This window comes from Thamnophis elegans, chromosome 1, assembly GCF_009769535.1.
Source record: "Thamnophis elegans isolate rThaEle1 chromosome 1, rThaEle1.pri, whole genome shotgun sequence".
Classification (NCBI taxonomy): domain Eukaryota; kingdom Metazoa; phylum Chordata; class Lepidosauria; order Squamata; family Colubridae; genus Thamnophis; species Thamnophis elegans.
The window spans coordinates 27,464,369-27,479,329 of record NC_045541.1 but is presented as its reverse complement, the minus strand read 5'-3'; the positions used below and the strand labels follow the sequence as shown (position 1 = coordinate 27,479,329).

The 14,961-nt window shown below is 40.7% G+C and overlaps 1 protein-coding gene across 1 annotated transcript in view; it reads right to left on the bottom strand.

Moving 5' to 3' along the window:
• Window positions 1-7,407, bottom strand: part of ABCB11 (ATP binding cassette subfamily B member 11) — a 100,184-nt gene extending 92,777 nt beyond the window's left edge. The window contains exon 1 of the mRNA XM_032210370.1: window positions 7,280-7,407. The gene's annotated coding sequence lies outside the window, so the exon portion shown is untranslated. The remainder of the gene's footprint in view (window positions 1-7,279) is intronic.
• Between the last annotated feature and the right edge of the window lie 7,554 nt (window positions 7,408-14,961).

The window sequence follows — 14,961 nt, the reverse complement described above, 5'->3', positions numbered from 1 at the left end:
TTTTAGGACTGATCTATTTTATGCACAGTGGTCAGATTTATCCACAACACAAATGCCAGATGTTGCTTTAAATTGTTGGAAGAAATGTCCTTCTGGGTTCAGTTCCAGGTGGTGGGGAAAAAGACACTGGAAACATGGAAGCTGCTTAGAAAGATGGTTCAATGGTGGACAGGATAACATGGCTTGAGTTCCTGAACAGAAAGTGGGATCACATGCTTTCAGATGTTGGGTGAAGAAGAAAAAAGAGTGAGATGCTGAAAGTCTCTGGTTTTATGCCATCTCTGGCCTTTGATCTTGAGCTTGTATTCTGAATAGTTGTCAGATTCCCATGGAGCCATGCAGGGGCAACTCTCTAGGCTGTGTTGAGTCCAAGTTTGGTTGAGCATTGCTTCAAGGTGCCCTGTGGTGAGCTGGGTAAAGGGCTAATACTATCATGTCTTAAACCCATCACCCTGGAGCTGAAGGGGGATCTTTGTTATGTAGAATGGACTGGCTCAGACATTTAATGGGCCATTGACAAAGGTGGCGTTATTAAGAGTGAGTCTGTTTCCTATCTAAAACCATGTTTCTCCATTTCTGATCCAGAGAAATATAATATTCTGCCTTTTCAATATTTCCCAGGATATTTCATTTTTCAGGGAGAGGCGTGGGTTTTAATTTCCTACAAAACTAAACCGACCATACATGAGGGCTTTGTGCAACAGGTGAACAAAACATTTGTTTTGTCCCTCGTCCTAGATTTTCCTATCAGCTCCATTCTGCTGGAATAACCATAGGTCTCTCAAAATATTATTTTCTGTTTTTAAGCCATAGATTCTACGTTTGTTCAGATTGCTTCTACACCGTTTCCAACAATCTAATAATCCTTTGCATTCTTAATTTGACTAAGACATGGCTTGACTTTCTTACATATGTCCAGCCAGACCCCTCGTTGCCCAATAGATATCTTTATAATGTTTTGAATTCCATACTGTGATTACCAAGAAGCTAAATTGCTGGAAATGTATGCTATTTATTTATTTTTACTTCCTCATCTTGGTTTTTGCCATTTGTTTGTTACTTAAGGTTTTTTTTAAAATCCTGTCCTGATGCTGATTTTTCTCCCAAGAGCAAATACTAATCTGAGTAAAATTCAACTGAAATGTTGCAATGAAGGATTGTTTGTTTAAAAACTGACTTCCAAGATGTCCACATCCATTCCGTATTTGCTAGTCCTCCTTGGTCTTTTTCAGCCAGATTCACTCCATAAATCATGCTTGGTTTATTCATCTTGAACTCAAGAGGAAAAGCCGAGGCTTGCTCTTTCCCTCCACCAAATTGGCTTTGTAAAGGCAGCATGTCTTAGCTTTTCAAAACAAGAGAAGGAATAGCGCAGAGACAGTCCAAGCACAGCTGCCAAAGCAGCCTAAACCCCAAAGCATCCCGAACTAATTAATTCTTCAATTCTGGAATATGATTTGGGAAAACAAAAACAGAACTCACTGGAATGTGTTATAATTTCCACTGAGTGCTGCCTTAAGGAAAGCTGTATCCCCTCTCAAGGTTGTCTTTCTGCTGTGCTTCAGAGCAGGGGTCTCCAACCTTGGCAACTTTAAGCCTGGCGGACTTCAACTCCCAGAATTCCAGCTTTGCTGGCTGGGGAATTCTGGGAGTTGAAGTCTGGCAGGCTTAAAGTTGCCAAGGTTGGAGACCCCTGCTTCAGAGCACAGATGCAGAGGGCCATGTTTGGTGGGGAACACTTTGTGCTGGGAAGAGTAAACTCCCAGCATTCTACTCATGAAATATGGCTGCAAAAGAGCTGATTTCCTGACATGGGAGGTTTTTTTCAAGGTGGAAAACAAGAATCATTCCTGCCCTGAAGGCTCCTTGTTTATCTTCCCACTTTTTAAAAAATGATGGTACGGTTTCAATTGGAAGCCAACCAACTCCACCCTGATAGCATCATCGCCCTTCAAGAAATGTTATTTATATTTTCCCAGTGGGCTAGGAAAATACATCTTCTTAGTAATCCAGTCATGGGACCTTAAGCCTCTTCTCCTTTTTATTTTTAAAAGTTTTTCAAATCATTTTAAATAAGATCTATGGATACAATTTCTCTAGCAGAATATTGTTGAACATATTGTCCCTCCTAACAGCATTACACTGAGACTCCTCTCTTTTGAAGACAAGTTTCACCCAAGATGGAGTAAAATGCTGGGTCTGAGTTTAGCTGGAATAGTCTCAAAACATTATTTTCTCTTTTTAAGCCACAGATTCAACAAGCATTTGTTCAGATCGCTTGTACACCGTTTCCAACAATCCAATAAAGCATTATCCAATAATTCTTTGTATTCGTCATTTGATTAAAACATCCTTATATACAAACAGCCCTTCATTGCCCAATAAATATCTTCACATTGTTCTGAATTCTATACTCTGGTTACCAAGAAACTACATTGCTGGAAATGTATGCTATTTTTTAAAAACCCCTCCTCTGTTTTTTTGCAATTTGTTTGTAATTTAAGTTCTTTTTAATCCCATCCCTTTCACAGATATACTAATTCTCCTTAAATGTTTAACACAGATAAGTCTAATTGCTGATTACACAACCTCAACCAGTTGGACAGCAGAAGACAGCACAAGGCCCTAAATCTTTTCCAATGTGTTGCATGCTTTCTCTTCTTCTTTTTTTTTAAACAGGATTTTAAATGAGCCTTGCAAGAGATGATTCCAAGACTCAAAATGGCTTCTAAGAATTGGGAAAGGGCTAATAGTTGGAGGCATCAGAATTTGAAGATGCTTCCATACAGGGGATCCTTGAGTCCATGCTTCTCTAACTGGAACTCTTTCTATTTCCATTATTTGCTAGAGTGTTGGAAGAATGTCCATCTGGGTGCAGCTTCAAGTGGGGGAAAAGCAGTGGTGGGTTTCAAAAATTGTTCAAACCTATTTTGTAGGTGTGGCTTCCTTTGTGGGAGTGCCTTGCCACCCATGTGACCGGATGGGAATGGCTTGCTGCCCATGTGACCGGATATGAAGATGCCGACGACACTTATCAGAACCACCTTAAATTATCCCACAAACAGCACTGGCATGCATAAGAATATGATGTAAACTGGTTTTTTAAAAGGCATCTTTGGTTTGCGTTAAAACAACTTCAACACACGCAATGTTCTGATTGCACCACAAACGCAGTAGTCATCCTTACCTTTCACAGAGGCACTGAGTTTTATAAATATGAGCCTGATAGTGTAGAATAATCATATCCAAGGACCAGTGGTGGGTTTCAAAAAATTTTGCAACCTCTTCTGTAGATGTGGCCTGCTTTCCGGGTCCACTGGTGGAACCTCTTCTAACCGGTTTGGTAGATTTGACGAACTGGTTCTACCGAATAGGTGCGAACTGGTAGGAACCCACCTCTGGGGAAAAGACACTGGAAACATGGAGGTTGCTTGGAAAGATTATTTAATGGTGGACAGAATAACATGGTTTGAGTTCCTGAACAGAAAAGGGGGATCACATGCTTCCAGATGTTGGGTAAAGAAGAAAAGAGAGACCGAGATGCTGAAAGTCCCTAGTTTTATGCCATCTCTGGCTTTTGAACCTGAGCTTGCATTCTGATTGGCTGTCAGAGTCCCATGAGGACATGCAGGGGAAACTCTCTAGGCTGTGTTGAGTCCAAGTTTGTTTGAGCATTGCTTCTTCCCAGGTGCCCTGTGGTGAGATGGGTAAAGGGCTAATACTATCATGCCTTAATCCCATCACCCTGGAGCTGAAGGGGGAGATATTTGTTATGTAGAATAGACTAACTCAGGCGATTTAATGGCCCATTGACAAAGGTGGAGGCTCTTAAGATAGAGTCTGTTTCCTATCTTAGAGCATATTTCTCCATTTCATATCCAAGAAAATATAATATTCTGCCTTTTCAATATTTCCCAGGCTATTTCATTTTTCTATGAGAGGGGCGAGTTTTAACTTCCTATAAGAGCTTGCCCATGTAGAAACTGTGCACTGAAATATGGCAACATCACAATAGTTGGAGTGTACTTCCTCAGTCACAATATATCTGCTGGCTAAAAGGAGGATCTTGCTTAAATCCAAATTTTATTTCTAAAGCCCCATCTTGACTGTCTCTGGCTAAGACAAGAGAATAGTATTCAGAAAGCAATTACTAGCAAATTGGGACATCCATATTCTGCCTTCATTGGTCGGCCTCTTACTGGCTGCTGGCCTGGCAAGGGAACCAAAAGCAGAGGTGGTATTCAGCAGGTTCTGACCAGTTCTGGAGAACCAATAATGGAAATTTTGAGTAGTTCAGAGAACTGGTTAATACCACCTCTGACTGGCCCCACCCGCATCTATTCTCTGCCTCTTGAGTCCCAGCTGATCAGGAGGGAAAGGGGATTTTGCAGTGTCCTTGTCACGCCCACCAAGCCATGCCAGGTCCACCAAACCACGCCGACAGAACCAGTAGTAAAAAATTTTGAATCCTGCCACTGAAAAGCAGTGTGCAATGCTGCCTAACAAACTACTTAAGGCACACAAACCGACCTATGGTAACTACGTACACTAGCAACAAAGACAAAACAAACAAACCAGAAGCAGCTTTTAAAAAAAACACACACAATGATGTCCCCAGGAGAGCCGAGGAAGTCAGATTGACGAAAATGACATTATAATTTGTTGATACAAGCCCTGCCTGCTTTCTAGATGCATCATGAAGTTTCACGCACACCCAGAAGTGGTGGAGTTTGCAACAGAAAGGGACAGCACTGTTTGAGTCACTCTGTCAGAAATAGCAGGTTTGTTTGTGGACCCTGGTGGAAGGATTTAGTGCATGAATGAGAGAAGACTAAATACTACAGTTGGGGAAAAACCCTGTGTTTAAAGCAAAATACACGAATGGAGAAATACATTGGGAAGGGAAGGCTATGGATGGGAGCCAAAACAAGAAAGCCAGTCCATCAACACTGTTGACACATTAAAAAATAATAAATCAATCAAAGTTAATTGAGTCAACATAGCGTGACTGAGTGGCACAGCCTGTGAGGACATGGGAGTAGTAACCCTGAAGCAATAGGTTGACTGATATGAATGTGTGTACTTCTATCTATGCCTTATACAATCTCACGTCCTATCTAAGACACTGTGATTAGGGCAACGGATGATCTTCTGATCTGCCAGGCCCTAAAGCCAATTGTCTTATTCTCTCTCACCATCATGGCATTTAATGCAAGCAAGCGGTCTTCTTTTCATCATCGTATTTTGGACACATTATGCAAAGACCTGGCTCTCTTTGCCAATCCATAATGTTGCAAAAGATAGACAGAAAGAAAATGATGACCAGCAACAAGGTGGATGGACTTGATTCCAGCAACAATGGGTGTAATGTTGGAGGGCCTGAGGGGCCAGGTTGGGAAGTGATTGTCCTGGACAAGTTCTGTTCATGTAATCTCTAAAAGTTGACACCAATTTGATAGCATGTAATAAACCCAACAGAGATATAAACCTCAGTATGTATGAACCAGTGATGGGTTTCAAATTTTTTCAGAACCTCTTCTGTAGGTGTGGCCTGCTTTGTGGGAGTGGCTCACTGGCCATGTGATTGGGTGGGAGTGGCCTGCCAGCCATGTGACTGAGTGGGAGTGGCTTGGCTGTCATGTGACTGGGTGGGCGTAGCCAACTTGTAAAATGTGGTGAAACTCACTTAACAATGCTCTTGCTTAGCAACCAAAATGTTGGCTCAGAAACTCTGGCATTGAAGTGTGCAAGTCTTAAAGCTGTCAAGTTACAAGACCCTTGCACCCCTAACCCTTTAGAAAAAAAACCCAGGAGTGTTCAAACTTGACAGCTTTAAGACTTGTGGACTTCAACTCCCAGAATTCCTCCTCCAGTCATGTTGGCTTAGGAACTCTGGCATTGAAGTGTGCAAGTCTTAAAGCTGTCAAGTTACAAGACCCTTGCACCCCTAACCCTTTATAGAGAAAACCCCAGGCGTGTTCAAACTTGACAGCGTTAAGACTTTAAGGTTTAGATGGGACTCTTAGAGGCGGGTGGGGCGATTGGTGAGCCAGCCAATCAGTGAGCGGTGGGCGGGGGGAGGGAGCTGGAACCGGTTCTAAACAGCACGGTAGATTTGTGGAACCTCTTCTATAGAAGAGGTTAGAACTGGCAGGAATCCACCCCTGGTACGAACCCAGAAAAAGATATGCAGTGGAAATGTATAGGAAATGCACTGCATAGGTGTGAGTACATTATTGTACACACATGTACACACACACACAGACACACACACACACACACATATTTACATACACTGAATGTAAACATGGCAAATGCACCATTTAAATTGGCACATAAATGCAATTCATACCTCTGGTCTGAATTGTTAGTTCTTGAGCTCTTGAAATGTATAACATAATAATAGAAATGCAGTATCCAAGATGCTACATTGCTTTCTTTAAAATACTCCACTGTGTAGATTATGAGTTATTTTTCCTTTCAGAAATGAACATGCTCATGGGTTAGATGTGGGAAATAATGCAAGGGGATCTCAACCACTCAGGCTGTCTTATTTATTTATGTGTTTATTCAGTTTATACGGCTGCCCATCTCACAAAAGCAGCTCTGAGCAGTTAATACAACATAACCATTCCAAATAAAGAACAAACAATAATATAAAAACATATAATGGTAATTCAGGATAAGAACCAATCAACAGCAACCAATAGTAGCACATTAGAAGTTTAATTAATCTCTCAACCTCTCCATTTAATTTAGACCCCACCACCCTGAAGCACATACAGTTATTTAAAATATTAAAACATCAGATCCTCGATTTCCCACATCATATATAATTCTGTTTTAATGTAGGTTCAAAATGAGAGGTCAGTGGCTTTTCAATACAAAAATAAATATTGTGAATTCCATTCTTATATCTTACTGAATGATTGTTACGTGGTCTTACTGTATAATATATTTTAGAATATGTTTTCATTCATATTTCTACTGCCTGTCATTAAAGGAACAGTTTAGAAAACCCATCCATTCTATCCACACATATATTTCTTACCTAATATCATTCATCCATACGAAACAGAATTTCATAGATTTTATTTTTAAAAATATGGACTTTACACTATTAATGGAGCAAGCACCTTTATTCCGTCAAATTATAGTAAGACTGTGAGAATCCGGTCACAATAACTTTAAAACGATTTCCTTTAGCTTGTTCAAGGTGTGCTATTTTTAACATCATTTTTTCCCTAAATCTAAAATAATAATAAAAAAAATTACTCACCCAATGAGGTTTTGAGAAACAAAAAGAAATAAGTATCAAATATTCCAATGCTGTCGCATTAACCAATAACGTGTCTGTTCATTTTCAGTGTCCACCAACTTTTGCATAGTAACTTAGTGGTCAGGAATTAAGCTTCCAATGTTGTCCACAATTATTTACCTATAGGTCAGTAGCCGCACAGTCACCCAAGTTCATTGACGTCCCATGTAGAATTTTAACTTGACCGCTGCATCACACAGCTGAATAGCCAATTTGGGATGGAGGTAGGAAGGGATAGATAAGGAAATGCATTGAAATGTTTATTCTCAAGCCAGGGAAAAGAAAACGATGAATTTTCTACCGTCAATTCACTCAATTATTACATTACATTGCGTACCAGGCTACTGCCACGCAATTCTGTAAGAAAAATAAAAATGAAGTTAGAAGTTTGACATTTTTCTCAGTGTCCTCTTGCCTTTTGAAAATGACAGGTAGTCCTCGACTTACAACAGTTCATTTAGTGATAGTTCAAACTTACGACAGCACTGCAAAAAGTGATTTGTGACTGTTCTTCATACTTGGGAATGTTGCAGTAGCGCGTGGTCCCTTGATCAAAACTAAAATGCTTCGCCACTGACTCATATTTATGACGGTGGCAGTGTCCCCAGGTCATGTGATCAACTTTGGTGACCTTCTGACAAGCAAAGTCAATGGGGAAGCCAGATTCGCTTTCCGTACCACTTAAGTGTTACTAACTTAAGAACTGCAGTGATTCACTTAACAATTGTAGCAAAAAAGGTCATACAGTTGAGACAAAACTCACTTAACAAATGTCTTGCTTAACATCATAAAGTTTAGACTCAATTGCAAAGTTGTAAGCTGAGGACTCCCTGTATTGCACTTGGCAGAGGTGGTATTCATCAGGTTCTGACCAGTTCTAGAGAACCGGAAGCAGAAATTTTGAGTAGTTCGGAGAACCGGTAAATACCACCTCTGACTGGCCCCGCCCCCATCTATTCTCTGCCTTCCAAGCCCCAGCTGATCGGGAGGAAATGGGGATTTTGCAGTGTCCTTCTCCTGCCATGTCCACTAAGCCACACCCACCAAGACAAGCCCACAGAACCAGTAGTAAAAAATTTTTGAATCCCACCACTGGCACTAGGTCAGGGCTCTCCAATCTTTAAGACATGTGGACTTCAACTCCCAGAATTCCTCAGCCAGCTGGCTGAAGAATTCTGGGAGTTGAAGTCCACAGGTTTTAAAGTTGCCAAGGTTAGAGACTCCTGCACTAGGTCATATTGAAAACTAAGGTTACAAAACACCATTTCTTTGAGGAAATTAGCATATCCATCCTCTTGTTTTCCATTTGGTGTTGGGACAATTAACCCACCCATTTTTACTGCAGAGCTCCATCTTCTTTTAAAATCTAAAATCCCTTATCCCCTCACAAAAAGAGATCCAGAAGTCAGATTCTCCCCTAGGGGGGAATTTACTCCCTTTGGAATTCAATATTTCAGAGACTAGGCTTATTTTACTGTGCCATTCATCCAAACGCTTCATGACAGCAAACGCAGAAAGAATTCAGTCAGGTCCCTTGATGTCTTCTGTTGTTTTTATATTCTTTCAGATCTTTCAGCTGTTCTATAAAGTCACCATCGACTTTCAGAAGGCAGGAATGACCAAATGGAGGGATGAAACTTTCTCCTTTAAATCATGCCCTGGCAACAAAGCAAAGCCAATACCATGGGGGTAACAGTGAGATTATAGTGCCATTTTATGTTATGAATGATTATGGTTGCATTATATATAAAACACAAGAAATAAGAACAACTAGACACAAGGACAGTTTTTTCCTGCATGCCATCACTCTGCTAAACAACTAATTCCAACAGCACTGTCAAACTATTTACTAAGACTGTATTACTATTATTCTCCTTATCCTTCCTAGTACCTACTTAGGAATATAAACTTGTTGCTTGTATCTTTACGATTTACATTGTTTTATTTATGATGAATGTATTTATGATGACTATGATCATGATTTATCACTTATATCTTTCATGTACACTGAGAGCTTCTGCACTGAAGACAAATTCCTTGTGTGTCCAATCACACTTGGCCAATAAAGAATTCTATTCTGTTTTGTGCTGTTCTTAAATCAGCTACTTGTGTCTCTCTTTAAATATCTCCCTCCTCCCCCAATCAATTCCTTCATAAATCTGAAGGTATATTTATCGAATTGTATTAAAATAGAGTATCAAGAATGATCCACATTTAAAAACATACAACAGCAGTAACACTTAGACATATACTGCTTCACAGTGCTTTACAGAGTCTGCATATTGTCCCCAACAGTCTGGGTTCTCCTTTTACCGACCTCGGAAGGATGGAAGGCTGAATCATCCATACGCCGGTCAGGATCGAACTCTTGGCAGTTGGCAGAGTCAGCCTGTAACACTGCATTCTAACCATTGTGCCACTGTGATTTCCTAATGTTATTGATTTGGTTACATTTGACTTAAAGCCCACTGTTTGCTCCAAGTTGCACAATGAAAATAGCCAGCAATCCAGGAAAATTGGATGAAAGCAAAAAGTGAACATAACAATCATAATTTAAAAGGTAACACATGCAGTACTGTTACAAGGATCTTTTTAAAACAATTCAAAATACAGTACCTCACTGAACATGGGTGGATTCAGATTTTTTTTAAACTAGACGGAATCAAACAAATACATGGGCAAATCACCTTTTCCTATATATTGATAAACAGCTCTTCAAAAGCAAGAGCATCTCTGAAAGAGCATGTCTAGTTAGGATCAAAGCCATATAGCCATGATGGCGAACCTGTGGCACGTGTGCCAGAGGTGGCACACAGAGCCCTCTCTGCTGGCACATGCACAGTCTCCTAGGTGAGATCTCTGTGGCGTATCTTTCGTGAGCTTGTTTCCCTGCAAATGATGAAACAGAAGCTCACGAAAGAAAAAGATCTTATCTGTTGCTGCACTGCTGGTGTTGGAATGCCCTGTTTCCCACTGGCCAGCTGGTCTTCGGGTCTCTGCTGTGCATATGTGCATGCCGGAGGATGTGCACATTCATGTGTGTGCCCATGCAGTTTGGGCACTCTGTGCCTAAAAGGTTCACCATCACTGCCCTGTAGGATTCAAAACAACATCTTAATTGTGCTGAGAAAACAATGGGCAATGAATGCTTATTCAGAGCTACCAGATCCGAGGTGCAACAATTAGAACAACCCCTAGATGGCAGCACAGAAATCTAAAAAGCACTAACTTTTTGGCGCCATCTTATGACCACCTGGATTGCTGGATTATTTTGGCGCCATCTTATGACCATCTGGATTTGGTCATGCTAGTATCTTTTGAAGTGGGCAGAAATGACACATGCCACTATAGATTAAATTGGGATTTCTTACAATTTATTTAGACAGGGGCAAAAATTGTTTATCATCTGGCTGTGTATATATCTGACCCATAGATCATAGCTCATGGCTTAATTCCATTATGCTGAGTTGCAATTCCATTGTGCTGAGTTGCAATTGGTTCCAAGTAGCCCACACCCTATTATATCCTGAAAGAAGTGAAATTTTGGGCTCGCTTTCTCTGATTCTTTTTCAAATTCTGAGATGACTTGTGCCAATACCCATCTGATGGAGCTGAAAACAATTCCTCCGAGGAGGAGGGGGGAAGGGGAAGGGAAGAACCCTAGGCTGGGGCAAACCTAATCCTTTAAATCACCACCTCCAAATGAGCAAATCCTCTTTAGAGTTGCTCCTTCCAACGCATCCTGCAGTGACGGGCCATCTCAGGTAGGTTTACAAAACACAGTCCCAAAGTACAATGGTTAGATCACCAACATCCACTGCTACATCACCTGGTCCCCCTCCACAACCATACATTTAGCTCTAATTGGCAAAAAAAGGAATAATAGTAACCATTTAAAATGTTGTGTTCTGAAAACAGAAGTGAGTTATCCAACCATTGATAAATTGTCTGTTTTTACTAAGCCTTTGAAGGTCCTGCCCTCGCCTTTTGAGTTTGGTTTTCTAGCTTTTTGAGTAGATGCTGTTGTTCCTTCTTTCTAAGACTACCCATTGATCTATGTGCCTTTGACTACCTATGTAGCCTCATTCCTATCTTGCAATGTGTAGGGAACTTGTGTATGTATTATATGCACACATAAACAGTGTAGTGGGATCCCACATAGCCAATGTACTAGTGCAGCAGTGGTGGGTTGCTTATCCCGTTCCAACAGGTTCGGTTTGAATGGGGCCGGCAGCGTCCTCGTGCACACGCACAGTTCACGCTTGTGTCTTAGCACTTGTGTGATGCTCCAGCTGCTCGCGGAGAATTGTGCAGGCGCTGTATGTGCCATGCGCCTGCGTGGAAGCGCAGAAGACTTCAAAGACCGGTAAGGAGCGCGGGCGGGTAGGTGGGCCCTTCGGCGTTCCCAGAAGTTACTTACTTCCGGGTTCACTGACCAACCAGTCCGCGGGGACCGCTGCGAACCGGTTGAAATCCACCCCTGTAGTGCAGTGATGGCAAACCTTTAAGGCACAGAGTGCCCAAACTGGAAGTCGTGCATGCTTCTGCAGCAAAGCAACGGAAACCCGAAGACCAGCTGGCTGAGCTGGGACAATGATGTGCGTGCCCACAGAGAGGCTCTGTGTGCCATCTCTGGTACGGGTGTCATAGATTGGCCATTCACAATTCTAATGGCTTTTTCACAGCTTGGAATGATTGCCAACAGATTGCCAGTAGAAACCACAGGAATATGTTTAGGTCCTTTCATCAGAATGTTACTACAGTTGCAAAACTTACATATGCTGTTTGTGCATATCCATTCTGCGTCAGTTTGATCTAGTGGTTAAGGTACCAGGCTAGAAAACTGGAGACTGTAAGTTCTAGTCCCATTTTAGCTATGAGAATTGTTTCTGGGTGACCTCCCCAACTCACCTCACAGGGAAACAGAAAGGGGGAAACAGAAAGAAGATGTATTAGGTATTCATTTAAATTTATTTTATTTTATTTAGTTTGTCAAATGTGTACAAGAGAACAGGTATAAGTATAAGCATGGACATGAACAAGGGAAATGAGTACAAATAAATGGGGAAAGTAGAACAGGGACAAAGGGCACTCTGATGTGCTTATGCACGCCCTCTTTATGGACTTCTGTTCGCTGCTTTGAGTTATTTGTAAAAATAATTAAGGTTGGATACAAATAAATAAGTTTGTACATTGAGGGCTTTATATAAGGTTTGGGATCTTGCTTTTTAAAGGTCAAAGGCTTGTCTTGTATAAAAGGTATATATAGATAATGAAGTCATCACATGGAATTTCTGTACCCAACCCTGCTTGGCTTCTATTCATTGACTCTATGAGCAATCAATGCATGAGAAATGTTCTGCGTGATTCTGAAGCTTGATTCAAAGATGCATAAACTAAAAATACTTCACTGGATCCAGTCACCAGATTCTCAGTGCTTTACTCACCTGACACAGATCAACACAGATGACAAGCATGCCATATATTGGGTCATATAGTATGAGTAATGCCACCCACAAGTCATCTGTGTAACTTTTTAATTTATTGTTCATCAATCTCTTCTAATAGGGTATTTCTGTCTTCTCCAATATTGCACCCTTCGGAAGGATTGGATCTTAACATCCATAATTATTAGTCAACATTATTAAAAGTCTACCCTGTCTGGAGAACAAATACAAGAATTCTCTTGTTGCTCATGGATATTCTGTTTTCAGTTATATCAATCAGTCTCCGGATCACAACTAAATATGACAATATCTTTTTTTAAAAAGATAATAAATAACTCTCTAGATTAACTCCCCTTTTTGGTCCTCACATTGTTATTATTCCCAGCCAATAAAAATAGTTTTAGCTATTGGAACCAGAGGTGGTATTCAGCAGGTTCTGACCAGTTCTGGAGAACTGGTAGTCAAAATTTTGAGTAGTTCGGAGAATCGGTAAATGCCACCTCTGACTAGCCCCACCCCATCTATTCTTTCCCTCCTGAGTCCCAGCTGATCAGGAGGAAATGGTGATTTTACAGTAACCTTTCCCTGGAGTGGGAGGGAATGGAGATTTTACAGTATCCTTTGCCTGCCACGCCCACCAAGCCACTCCCACCAAGCGACGCCCACAGAACCGGTAGTAAAAAAAATTGAATCCCACCACTGATTGGAATCCAAAAGAGGAACAAGTCTCTTTGAATAAAACATAAATAAAAAAGAATATAGAATATTATAGAATAAAATAGAATAAAAAAATGATAACCCACAAGGGAGAGATGGAAACACTGGATTTACAAATTGAATTGGACGATTATTTAAAAATAAAAAAGGTATGCAAAGAATGTGTCGAAACAGGTTTTATTTGTTTATTTACTTATTTATTTAGTGTATGGCAAATCCAGGGACTTATAGTGGTTCAAATGTTAATGTCCAGTCTACCCAGCCATTCAAGGACTGGATGGTCTATGTTGAAAAAAATCAGAGATTGGACTGGTGTGAGCTCTTGATGGATATTTGGACACAATATGGTGGATATTTTGTCAAGGAGCACCACAGTCACACTGAGGGGTAGAGACAAGACCCCACTTAAACAATGAGTCCTGGTAGACACCATGTTGGGTACGGATCCTGTTCAGAGTTGACCAATGTTGGGGAAGAAGGTCAAAACCTGCCACCTTTTGTGAAGGGCCGTCTATGTAACTGCCTGTATCTGGGCGTTCAGCAGCCCATTTGGCTTCCCACAGTGTGTTGATGTCAAATTTGTTAAGACAGCTGTCGAAAGAGGTGATGTGGATTGCTTGTTTTATTTGGAATACAGATAGTTCTCGACATGACTTCAACCAAGCCCAATGTTTCTGTTGCTAAGCGAGACTTTGATTAAGTGAGTTTTGCCCATTTGGTGATCTTTCTTGCCACTTTGTTAATTATTGCAGTTGTTAACGTAGTAACACGGTTGTTAAGTGAGTCTTGCTTCCCCATGGGCTTTACTTGTCAGAAGGTCACAAAAGGTGACAATATAACACTGGGACATTCCAACCAACATTAATATGAGCCAGTTGCCAAGCGTTTGAATTTTGATCACATGACCATGGGGATGCTGCAACGGTTGTAAGAGTGAAAATCGGTCATAAGTCAATTTTTTTCAATGCCGTTGTATCTTCAATGCCATTAAATGAACTGGTGTAAGATCAGGACTGTCTGTATAAGAGTTCTTCTGGAGTTACTGGATTGTAATAACAATTAGGCTTTGATAAAAATGACAAGAATTTTGGAAGAAGAGATGAGGATGATGTCAGGGTTCCCTCAACGTTCCATTTTATTAGATTCCTCCCATTCACCTCATGGCAGCTGCAGGGCAAGGTGTCCTTGACTTTCTGAGAAAGGAATGTTATTTTGACTATATATCACCCACACTCTATATAATCCCCCCTCCCATTTTCCCACAGTAGAAATTGTGCGAGGCCTGAAGGCCTAATGTAAAATATGGCTTCCAGGTCTGACAGATAATGGAAGAAAGCAGATGTTAGAAAATTTAAAAATGTAAAATTGATTTATTTGATTATGGTTAAATAATAGATTGTTATCTCTGTTGAGGTTTATTGGTTGTTCTGATTGCTTAATTTTTTTTGGAAATGTTTAATTTAATTGGATATAACGGAT